This window comes from Equus caballus, chromosome X (assembly GCF_041296265.1).
Source record: "Equus caballus isolate H_3958 breed thoroughbred chromosome X, TB-T2T, whole genome shotgun sequence".
Classification (NCBI taxonomy): Eukaryota; Metazoa; Chordata; class Mammalia; order Perissodactyla; family Equidae; genus Equus; species Equus caballus.
The window spans coordinates 102,576,463-102,587,607 of record NC_091715.1 but is presented as its reverse complement, the minus strand read 5'-3'; the positions used below and the strand labels follow the sequence as shown (position 1 = coordinate 102,587,607).

At 42.5% G+C, this 11,145-nt stretch overlaps 1 long non-coding RNA gene across 1 annotated transcript; it reads left to right on the top strand.

The window, feature by feature from the left end:
- The first annotated feature begins 1,656 nt into the window (after nt 1–1,656).
- LOC138921982 (uncharacterized) lies at nt 1,657–10,846 on the top strand. Its single transcript, XR_011435047.1, has 3 exons — nt 1,657–1,783; nt 8,648–8,753; nt 10,716–10,846. It is a non-coding gene; the product is annotated as an uncharacterized lncRNA (long non-coding RNA).
- Nucleotides 10,847–11,145: the final 299 nt, after the last annotated feature.

Genomic DNA, 11,145 nt, shown 5'->3' with positions numbered 1-11,145 from the left:
CCTCTCCTCCACACTATTGCCAATTTGACCTTTCTGAAACACAAATCCATTTATGACACTTCCTTGCTTTGAATCCCTCAATAGTTCCCTATTGACTTCAGGAAAAAGTCCATATTCCTTAAATTGACCTCCAAGAGATTTTTCTGCTCTGGCCCCTGCCAGTGCCTCCAGCCTCTTCTCTAATTAGTCCCCTTGCTCCCCTAAGTGCACCCCGCATTTGGCCATGCTGATCCACCCACAGATCCCTGAACCCAATAACTCATCCTGTCTGATGCCCTGTGCCTTTGCACATGCTGTTCCCCAGTCTTTAAATGCCCTCCTCTGACCTCTTCTGCCTGAGGTACCACTACTCATCTGTCAAAATTAACCAGATATCAAATTTTCTGTGAAGCTTCCTCAAACCCTTGTTGCCCCGACATCCAGACAGATTTGGGTTCTCCAACAATGCCCTGTACATAGCTCTATATTTGTACTTGGAAGATTAGATAGTGTTCTTTTGTCTGTTTCCTCACACATAAATATGAATTTGAGGTCAGAGATTATAATGTATTTATCTTTGGATTCCCAATACCAAGCTCATAGCATGGAATGAATTAGTGTTTGCTAGATAACTTTTTTGAAGTAGTGAGCACTGTAGTTCTTCAAAAAAATTTTTTCAACCACCCAATTGCAGCATCAGCTCTTACTTTTGCAAGGGTAATGTCAGGAAGACTATGTTATCAAGGTAACAAGTAGCCTTGTATTCTTTTCCTTTTCAAAGCACTTAAGTGCCATGTCATCCTCAAAGAAAAACATTGAGGTAAAATAACCATGTATCCATGCAAGAGATAAGAAAATGAGACTCAGAGAGGCCAAGTGACTTACCCAAGTCTCACCACGAGTTAGTGACAGAGGCAAAACCAAAACCCAGGTTTCCTATTTCTCAGTTCAATGCCTTATCTACTGGGCAAAGGATTTTCAAAGTCAACTTCAAGGAGTCCTAGAACAGGCAGCCAACCACCCCCCCCACACACACACACACACATACACACTATATACACATTTCAGTCAGAGTAACTCTGCTTTCAGCTGATATATGTACTTCACCATAATATTTTGTTCAGAGTAGGAGTGTGGGGAGGGGCAATGAGGGAGTTTACTGCTGCTTTAAAGTATTTGAAAACAAAAAAACTTTCAGAGATAATCCGTTTACCAGGTCAAAGGGTGTTACAGCTGTATTACTTGGATAATAGTATAGAAAGACCTTATTTTTTGACAATAGGGCAAAATGAAGGGCAGTCATGACAAAGGAATCTAACAATTGGGGGTCTTTTTGACTCTAAGCTTCTCTTCAAATTATCAACCTACGAAAGTCCTGAATCCTTATCAGACCCCCTCCCCCTACATTTACTAACAATGCCTTGCTGACTGATCTCAGTCTTATCAGTCCTCAATTTAACGCTCATCCCTAACTATTTCAGGCAGTGAGAAGCACTGTTATAAAGACAGCCCTGACCATCAGAACGGCAAGAAGGCTTGGGACTTTGGTCACAGCAGCACATTTACTATCTTGACTGCATTTACCACTATTCCCACACAGAGAAACAAACAATTGGCTCTTTTAGAAAACTAATCTCTCATGGGATTTCCCATAAGGCAACTGGGTCAATGGATCACAATGTCTTAGAATTCTAAAACCTGGCACAACAGAGCTGGAAGGGCCTTCTGAGATCATTTAGACTGGTCGGCTCATCTGACAACATGGGGACACCAAGGGCCTGACTGGGCAAAGTAGAGGCCATAGGTGAGGTTTAACTCCATTTTTTTTTCAACTTAGTTGAATCTTTGAAGGGAAATATTGAAATAGAAAGTGAAGGACCAAAGTGTGTCATAATTTATTAGCTCCAGAGGCTCAGTTCTGAGACTACTCTGACATGCACACTGTGGCAGATTCAAGGCCAAAGGTAATCTGCCGCTAGGAAACTGTCTCTGTGATGACCATTCAGTCCCCAGTCTCTGCCACCTTAATCTGTTGGCTTATACCCATATTAGATGCCCACAGTCCCCATAGAAAGAGGATAGCACAAATCTTGGCAAGAGTTAGGATATTACAGGTGTAAAATGGTCGTGCCAAGCTCCAAATTCTACAAACTCAAGGTGTCCTCTTCCAGGGATCCTTTGTGAATCCCTTAGACTTATACTTCTTTTAGCCTTTCCCTGATAGAAACATAACCTGTTATCAGTATTTGACTGGCCTAAGCTTCAGGTTGGTCCTTTAAGGAAGGACTCAGTGTGGTTTCTCATTAATATACTGGTATCCTATAAAATATACTGCATTGATTTTGGAGTTAACCCTTCCTGTCCTATCTCCTAGGATTTCAATTTCCAGGTGTATGAACCATCTTAACCCAAGGCTGCCTAACAGAGTAGAGCAATGAATCATAGAAATTAATCTCCTTCATGTCTTTCTGCTACTTATGTAGTCTCTCTCCCTGATATTCTGGTGGTGGATTCATGTTCAGGGTAAGGGATTCAAGGGAGAGAGAGAAGGTCAAAACTAATGAATATATCTTCAAAGCATCACTGATGCTATGTCTGATGTTATCCCTCAACCAAGAGATAACCAGTTAGGACTGCAGCCACAAAGCAATATCTCCCCTTTACCTTTCCCAGGGGTGCACTGCCTCTCTGACATCCTTATTTGCTCTCTTCCTAACCACCTGGGAACTGAATCTAAGACAAAAAGAAACCATCCCCTGACATTAATCTCTACCCCAGGGTAGGGGTGGGTGCTTTCTGATTGTCTTGGGAAGGTTTCTTGGAGTCACATTTTTGTTTCAGCCACCCTCAGGGGGCAGGACAACTCCTCAATTTTTATTGGGAAATCTAATTCTTTTTCCTGTCATTCCTTGTCTTCCTCCACTCTGCTTTACTCAAGGGGTGCACCTTGGAGGCCTATTTGCCTTATTAAGCTCAGCCTCATAAGGTTAAGGAATGGCTACTGCCTGAATGCCCTTCCAGACATTCTCCACCTTGCCACTTAGCCTCCTTGTGGGAGGGTAAAAGTCTAGTGTGGGTTAGCATAAGCATCCATTCTCTGAGTCTCAATGAGTTCCCAGTTTTACAGAGGACCTACCCCTGAGATTGAGGTCCTTTGTTGGTTCTTAGTGCCCTGAAAAGTCTCCCTAATTAAGCCCAGATAAGGCAAAGCCCTCCACCAGAAATTTGAAGCTATCAAGTGAGTGATCAGTATGAGGGGTTCACTCGGTTGTGAACTCCATTAAGTTAGGAATAAGGTCTTCTTCATCTGTAGCTAGGAGCACAGTGCTTAGAACAATGGAGGGGGGCAACCAATGCCAGCTGAATGAACAACTGCACGTGTGGAAGTAGGTGCACTTGGCCCTACTGCCAAATCTCTCTGGTTGGAGGGACCAATGAGTAAGTTTTCTTGTGTATTTAAAGGAGGGAGCGGTGGGGGAACAGGTAAGGAGACTACATGAGTCCATAAGATAATTTGCAAGCTAGAGTTTGTGGTAAGTTGAGTTTGGAGTTCTCTGGGTTTTGTTTGAATTGTTTTTTGTTTTTTCAAAAGTTGGTGTTGTCTAACGATTTCTTCATCCTCTAATCAAAAACTTTTAAAGGTTTCCCTTTGTCTGTGGATGTAAGAACAATCTCTTCAGGCTGGCTTTTGCCTACCAATTTTGCCTCATCTCCCCTGGATTCATTCACAGATTTTTGTGGAGCACCTACCACAATATGTCAGGCACTGTACTAAATACAAGGGGAACACAGCGAAGAAGAAACATAGCCCCCGTCCTCAGAGGGCTTATATTGTGATGGGGGAGACAAACTGGCTAAGTTGTTGGAGAACAGTAAAATGGGGGAAACATGGAAGTATTATGGAAATATAGAAGAGGGGGACAACCTAGTTGTGGTGGAAGTTAGGGGAGGGGATGTCCTGGAAGGCTTCCCTGAGACAGAGACGTATAAGATATGACCTAAAAGAAAAGTCAGAGGGTGGGAAGCAGGAAAGACGTAAGGGGAAGCAAAAGAGAACAAAGGGGTTAGGAGTAGGAGAGTTTTAAAGAAGCAAGTGACGTAACAGATTTGAATTTTGCAAAGAATGTTCTGAGTGTGGCGTAGAGAACAAATTGTAGGGAGACAAGAGTAGATCATCAGGTGAAAATGGCGGTGGCCTGAAAAGGGAAAAGTAGTGGGTGCTAGGGGAACATAAAACAAGGGTACTTAACCTGGTCCTGGAGATCAGGGAAGGCCTCCCTGAGGAAATAACATTTCAAGTGAGACTTGAAGGCTGGGTTAGCCACGGTGAGGAGTTTGAGGGGGTGAAGAATTGAAGATAGTCTCCAACCCAGGAACCTTCTGCTTTAATCAAAGCAGTCCTCATCTTTGCTAATGCCTTGGTACCAACCTGGAATGCCAAGTGCCTTTTCCATCTAGTCAAATCATATATATCTTCCTAAGCCCCTCTCAAATCCCACCTTCTCTGATCATAGCCAGATATGGCTTCACTTGCTTCTAAATTCCTATTTATGTTTGTCACTTGGCATTTAAAGATACACTATTTAGTACTGTTACTTAACTTTACACATATCCCCAAACTCCTTGTAAGCTCCTTGACTTTATGAACTGTCTTCTACTACTTTGGCATCATCCAGGGTACCTATCACAGTGATGGGCACATAAGGTACTCAATGAATGAATGAACGAGTGAACGAGGCAGTGGAGTCCCTGCAGACCTCCTTTAGTAATTCACTATTATTTGTGAAGGTGACATGGAAAGAGGCCCACTTTCCCTAAAACGTTTCTACTACTTGCATCCAAAGACCTAAGATTTGAAATCGACAGCTCCTTCCCATGGTCACTGCTTCTCACCCCCTTCCAATCCTGTCCCCCTCCCACCACCACCACCTTCTATTGTTTCTTCTGTCTTCTGGTTGTCAGCCAGGATGAGAAAATGGTCTAGCTGTCCTCAGGGACTTACGCCAGCCTGGACTGCTCTGCAGTGCCATGAAGGGCCAGGACTTTTGTTTACAGCTGGGACCATGGTGAGGCGGTGAGCACAGCTGACAGCCCCACTCTGGAGCAAACATCAATCTTCCTCTGTCCTCTCAGCCAAGTTTCACAGACCAGCTCTATTGAAAGCTGGCTGCACCCGCCTGGGTCTCACTGACGTCCCACCCACAACTCTGGCCTGGGAGCAGCTGGGTGAGTCTCAGCTTTGTACCTTTCAGGAACTGCCCTTGCTCTCGTCTCTGTACCCACTTTCTAATCATGTTACCTCAACCGCAGAGCCTTGAAAGAACATGTCCTCCTAGGTCTCCACACCCTACACAATGCCCCACCTCTCCAACCATATCTTCCCACTCCCAGCAGTGTATCAACACCCTCATTTGCTCAGTCACACAGTAAAAACACAACAAAAAAAGAACCAAACCACACAGTTTTCAACGTATACTTTATAGAGCCTGCCTTTCCAAGCTGAGTGGACAGGTTCTAGGTCCTTGGACACGTGTGTGTGTGTGCTCGCACACATGTGTGTGTTTAATCTTTGTCTTTAGAAGGCTTTTCCACTGTTTCAAAACCTGCAAATCAGATGGGGCCTGGAGCCTTCAAAGAATATCCTTTGAGATCCCAAGTGCGGGCCTCTTTGCCATATATTCTGCTCTCTGGTCTCCTCCTTCCTTTGCAGCTTTGACCTCTCCAGCACTGGCCTGGGGTGAGAATGAAGTCCTGTTGCACCACTGGCTGTCTCATGCCCCAAGGTTCCCTTTGCCTCTTTCTCTGCCTCCTGGCTAACACAGCTTTCACCAGTTAGCTGAGACCTGTTTTCTTGGTTTTCAACCTCTCTCCACTCCCAAACACCCAAGGGATGTGATACAGTTCTTTCACTAACAGTGGCTCATTACAGCAACGCTTCTTTAGGGGTCTGGTGGAGGGGGACTGCGAGCCAGAGAAGATTCCTCTTCAAGGAGACCTTATCAGAATTTCTGGTGTGGAGGCTGTTTCAATCTAAAATACCCCACTCCCAGGATGTGGAGAAAAGCGATCTTCCACGCACTGTTGGTGGGAATACGAACTGGCGCAGCCACTACGGAAAACAGTATAGAGGTTCCTCAAAAAAATTAAAAATAGAACTACCACACGATCTAGCTATTCCACTTCTGGGTATATATCTGAAGAAAACAAAAACACTAATTTGAAAAGATATAAGCACCCCTATGCTTATTGCAGCATTATTTACAGTAGCCAAGATATGGAAGCAACCTGAGTCCATTGATAGATGAATGGATAAAGATGATGTGGTATGGGGGCTGGCCTGGTGGTGTAGTGGTTAAGTTCACGCACACTGCTTTGGTGGCCTGGGGTTTGCCAATTTGGATCCCAGGCATGGACCCACATACCACTCATCAAGCCATGCTTTGGTGGCATCCCACATACAAAAATAGAGGAAAACTGGTGCAGATGTTAGCTCAGAGACAATCTTCCACAAGCAAAAAGAGGAAAGTTGGCAAAAGATGTTAGCTCAGGGCCAATCTTCCTCACCAAAAAAAAAAAAAAGATGTGGTATATATACACAATGGAATATTACTCGGCTATAAAAAAGAATGAAATCTTGCCATGCGTGACAACATGGATGGACTTAGAGGGTATTACACTAAGTTAAATAAGTCAGACAAGAAAGACAAATACTGTATGATTTCACTTATATGTGGAATCTAAAAAACAAAACAAATGAACAAAAAACAGAAACAAACTCATAGATACAAAGAACATACTAGTGGTCGCCAGAGGGGAGGGAGTTGGGGGAAGGGCAAAATAGGTGAAAGGGATTAAGAGGTACAGACTTCCAGTTATAAAATAAATGTCTTGGGGATGTAATGTACAGCATACAGAATATAGTCAATAATATTTTAATAGGTTTATATGGTGACAGATGGTAACTAGATATTGTGGTGATCATTTCATAATGCATAAAAATATTCAATCACTATGTTGTAAACCTGAAACTAATATACTGTTGTATGTCGATTATACTTCAATAAAAAATTGAAAACAAGCAGAATAAAGTCACCTAAACTACAAAAAATTACCCCCCCCCCCTAGATTTTCACATGGTACATCCCGACTAAAGCGGGGGGGGGGGGGGGGGGTATGTTTGACCCAATCCCTTGGTTAATAAGCACTCTTCTAAAAGGAGCCCCATGATGTTCTCCTCCCCAGGAGTGATGAAGCACTTTTAATTTTTTTGTCTTTTTAAAATGTTTTATTACAGAAAGCTTCAAAAAATACACAAAAGTAGGAAGAATAGTATGATGAACCCCCACATATCCATCATTAAGCTTCAACAGTTTAGATGCAGCACTTGAAGGACTACTGGTTTGTTCTCTTGAATAATATGACAGTGGAAATTTTTAAAGACATAGCTTTTATCATTCCCAGTAAAATGGGGACTGTAGGGGCGGGTTATAAGCACAAACAGTTATCTCTGGCAAATTGGCTCAAGGCATCCTCTTGAGGCAATGCTCAGATTGTAGGAGTCGGCATACACTGGCGGAAATCAGTTCTCATCTCTGTCAGTTGATTTGTAACATGGATGACTTGAAATGATCATTCCAAGTGAAGTCTCTGGTTCACAAAACCATGAATTTTGGTAAATTGTATGCTCAAGAGGGGGAAACCAAGGGATTATGTGCAAGTCTGGCACCCCCAAGGTCACCCAAGGACTACACTGATTAGATTCAGGTTCTTAGTCATTTGAAGTAACCTCTTTTGGCCAAATGGATGGGTCAGTCAGCACCAGGGGTGGGGGGTGATTACAGGAGGAGAGAGGATCTAGAAGAGAACAGATATTTCTAAACAGATAAAACTTTCCCGCTACTATTTTCATCATTTGCCCTGTCTGTCATGGGCTAGCAAACTAGACTGATCCAGACAAATTTGCTGAACTGGTTTTATGAAATCCCTATGGAATGAGGAAGGTATAAACAGACAGAAAAACATCATTATTAGAGAAATATCATTTTTCTTAGCCTTGAAATATCAGGGAGTTTTTTCACTTTTAAATTAGCCAAACATTCTTTTAAAAATCATTCAATAAGCTAGTCAGAACCAAATGAAATAAATATCAAATTAACCTTAGAATGGACCCATTTTATCTACCACCCGGAAGCCATGGGAGGACACGGGTGTCTCTCCCCATTCCAGAACAGACTGACCACTACGTTCCAGACCTAGGAAGGCTCACTCAGCCACCAGGTAAAATAAGCAAGGCCAGCAAATACCGTTGGGCATGGCAGGCTGCACCCAGCACAAGGGTATTCCATTGAGAGGGAACAAGTGGAGGCTGAAATTCATTCTTCAGCTGCCCTGGGAAGGCTTCAACATCACTGAGAGAAAAAAGTATTCTTTCTCATTTCCCACTGGAGAGGACGCTTCTCTGCAATTTGTCTGCCCCCAGGTGGCACATGTTTCTAATTAGCACAAAGGCATTGTATGAGCAAATAATGGCCTTGAAAATTAACGTAGAGATCTCGGAGTCATTGGGTGTTCTGTGAAGGCTGGGGCCATAAACAGTCTCTGTCTGGCCTTGAGCCTTGAAGCCAAACAAACATTGACCTAAGCTATCTTTCCCTTCCTGTTGACACAGATTATGAAGACAGTGGTTCCGCTGTAAATTCGAGAGGGAGAAGAGTAACTTGCATTTTTTGAGGACCCACCAAGAGTCAGGAATCTGCTGAAGCTTCACCCCATTAGTAAGTGGAAGGGGTAGGAGGGTATTCACATTTGAGAGGGTAGCATGGCTTAATGGGACAAAACATGGGCTTTGGAGTCAGAGAAGTCTGAATCTTTGCTCTGCCATTTACTCGCTGGCAACCTGGAATGAGTATTTAACTTCTCTGGTCTTCAGTGAGGATTCACAAAGATAATAGATGTAAAGCGCTGAGCACAGTTCTGCCTGGCACACAGAAGGCATTCAGTTCCTATGTCTTTTTCTGCTACTATCCTGAATCCAAAGTTAATTCACATTATTCACACCCTTGGCCCTGAAACTTCACTCAATAGAGCATAAGGATGGGTTTATTTGACAGAATATTGGAGCAAGAGCAAGGAGATGTGGGTCCCAATGCCAGACACATCCCTTGTTGTAGAACGTTGGGTAAGTTACTCCCCTTTCCTGACCCCATCAATAAAACAGGAGAATACCTCTAGCTCTGATGCTGAAAGGAAAGAGCAGAGGAAATCACTTTTCTTGGGCACCTGCCAAGAAATGTACACTATGCTAGGCCCTTTTACATACCTTATATACTCTACATCAGCACTGTCCACTGGAACTTAGTGTGATGGTGGGAATGTTCTGTATCTGTCAGGATCTAATACGGTACTAATACTAGCCATAAGTAGCTATTGAGCCCTTGAAATGTGGTTAGTGGGACTAAGGAACTGAGTTTTTCATTTTACTTAATTTAAGTTTAAATAGCCATATGTTCCCAGTGTCTACCACATTAGATAGTGTAGCTCTAAGACTATGAAACAGGAATAATTGTTCTCATTTAATATATGGTGAAACTGAGGCTCAGAAAAGTTGAAGAACTTATTGAAAGTCACATTAACAGTAAGTAACCAAACCAGATTCAAAACCAAGCAGTGGAAAGTTTAGCAGGATGGTAGGGTCAGATATACCAGGAATCACCCAGGCTCCACTACAGACAAGTTATATGACCAGGGAAAAATAATTATAGTCTCCAGAACTCACTTTCATTATGTATAAAAGTGATGATAATCATCACCTAATTTACAGGCCTATTGTTGGGATTAACGGGTAGAGAGCTATATAGAGTGTGTGCCCCATAATAGGCCTTCAACAACTGTGTTTCCACACCACCTGATTCCTTCCTCACACATAGGAGAGGTTCAGACATAAACTCAAAAAAATAACTGCAGAGCGGAGAGCATTTGGGAAATATAAAAGCAAGAAGGGAAATACTTATGAGCTTTTATGTGATATCTTATTACAGAATGGAGATGAGGGAGGGTATGAAATCATCAGAATATTTCCATTTATTTGGTTTGCTTCCCTGCCTTCTTCTTGATGCTGTAGTCAACATTAGCCAAAGCAGAGATCAACGTATCTGTAGTGTAGTTTGAGGCCCAGAAAGACAAGCTACTATGGCTGAACAACAGAGTACTGTCAAGGGCTTGGGCTCCAGAGGCAGGTAAATTTCAAATCCTCGCTCCCATACTTTTTGTATGCACTGGGAAAATAATTTGACAACTCTCCACATTAGTTTTTAATCTGTAAAAGGGGTCTGATAATTTGCAGGGTGTCTCAATAAAAAAATAATTTTGTTTTACATTCTGTAGCACCCTCTAGTGGAGTGTACAAAAATAAGCATTGCATTTCCACCCTCCAAAGCAGTGGTTTTAACTTCAGTGTGCATTGGAGTCACCAGAACAGTTTGTTATAACATAGGTAGCCAAACTCTACCCCTAGGATTTCTGATTCATTAGGTTTGAAGTGAGGCTTGAGAATCTAAATTTCCGACAACTTCTCAAAAGGTAATAATGATGTTACTGGTGTGTCTTGGAAACATACTTTGAGAACTGCTCTAAATTCTGCCCCCCTCCTGTGTGTGTGTATGGGTGTACATACACTCATGTATATGATTGATAACTGGAAGAGGTATAACTTTTGTTGTTTGATTTTGACTTATTAGTACTCATCTAATAAGGATTTTGTGAAGAATAAAAGAAGATCCACGTGAAGGATATGACACAACATCTAAATTACAGAAAGCGCACAAAACCCTGAGAATCACAAAACATAAACCCAGGGTCTCAGAGCTGGTAAGTGGTGGAATGGGGTTTAAAATTAGGTCTCTGACTCCAAAGACATAATAAAGTTTAGCAATACCACTATAGAAAATAGGGTGCAAACACATACCTAATAAAAATTTCAAGAGGAAAAGATTAGTTTTCACTATCAGGGTCCAGGTTCTTATCTGTCCTTACTGACTAAACAGCCATCTGTATTTTTCACTGGGGCGTGGGGGGGGGGGGCGGGGGGGAGCTGAGCATTTGAAAAGATAGTGCACAGAAAGGATTAGAATCTTCATGAGCATCAGTGCCCCGGGTCACTAATCAATT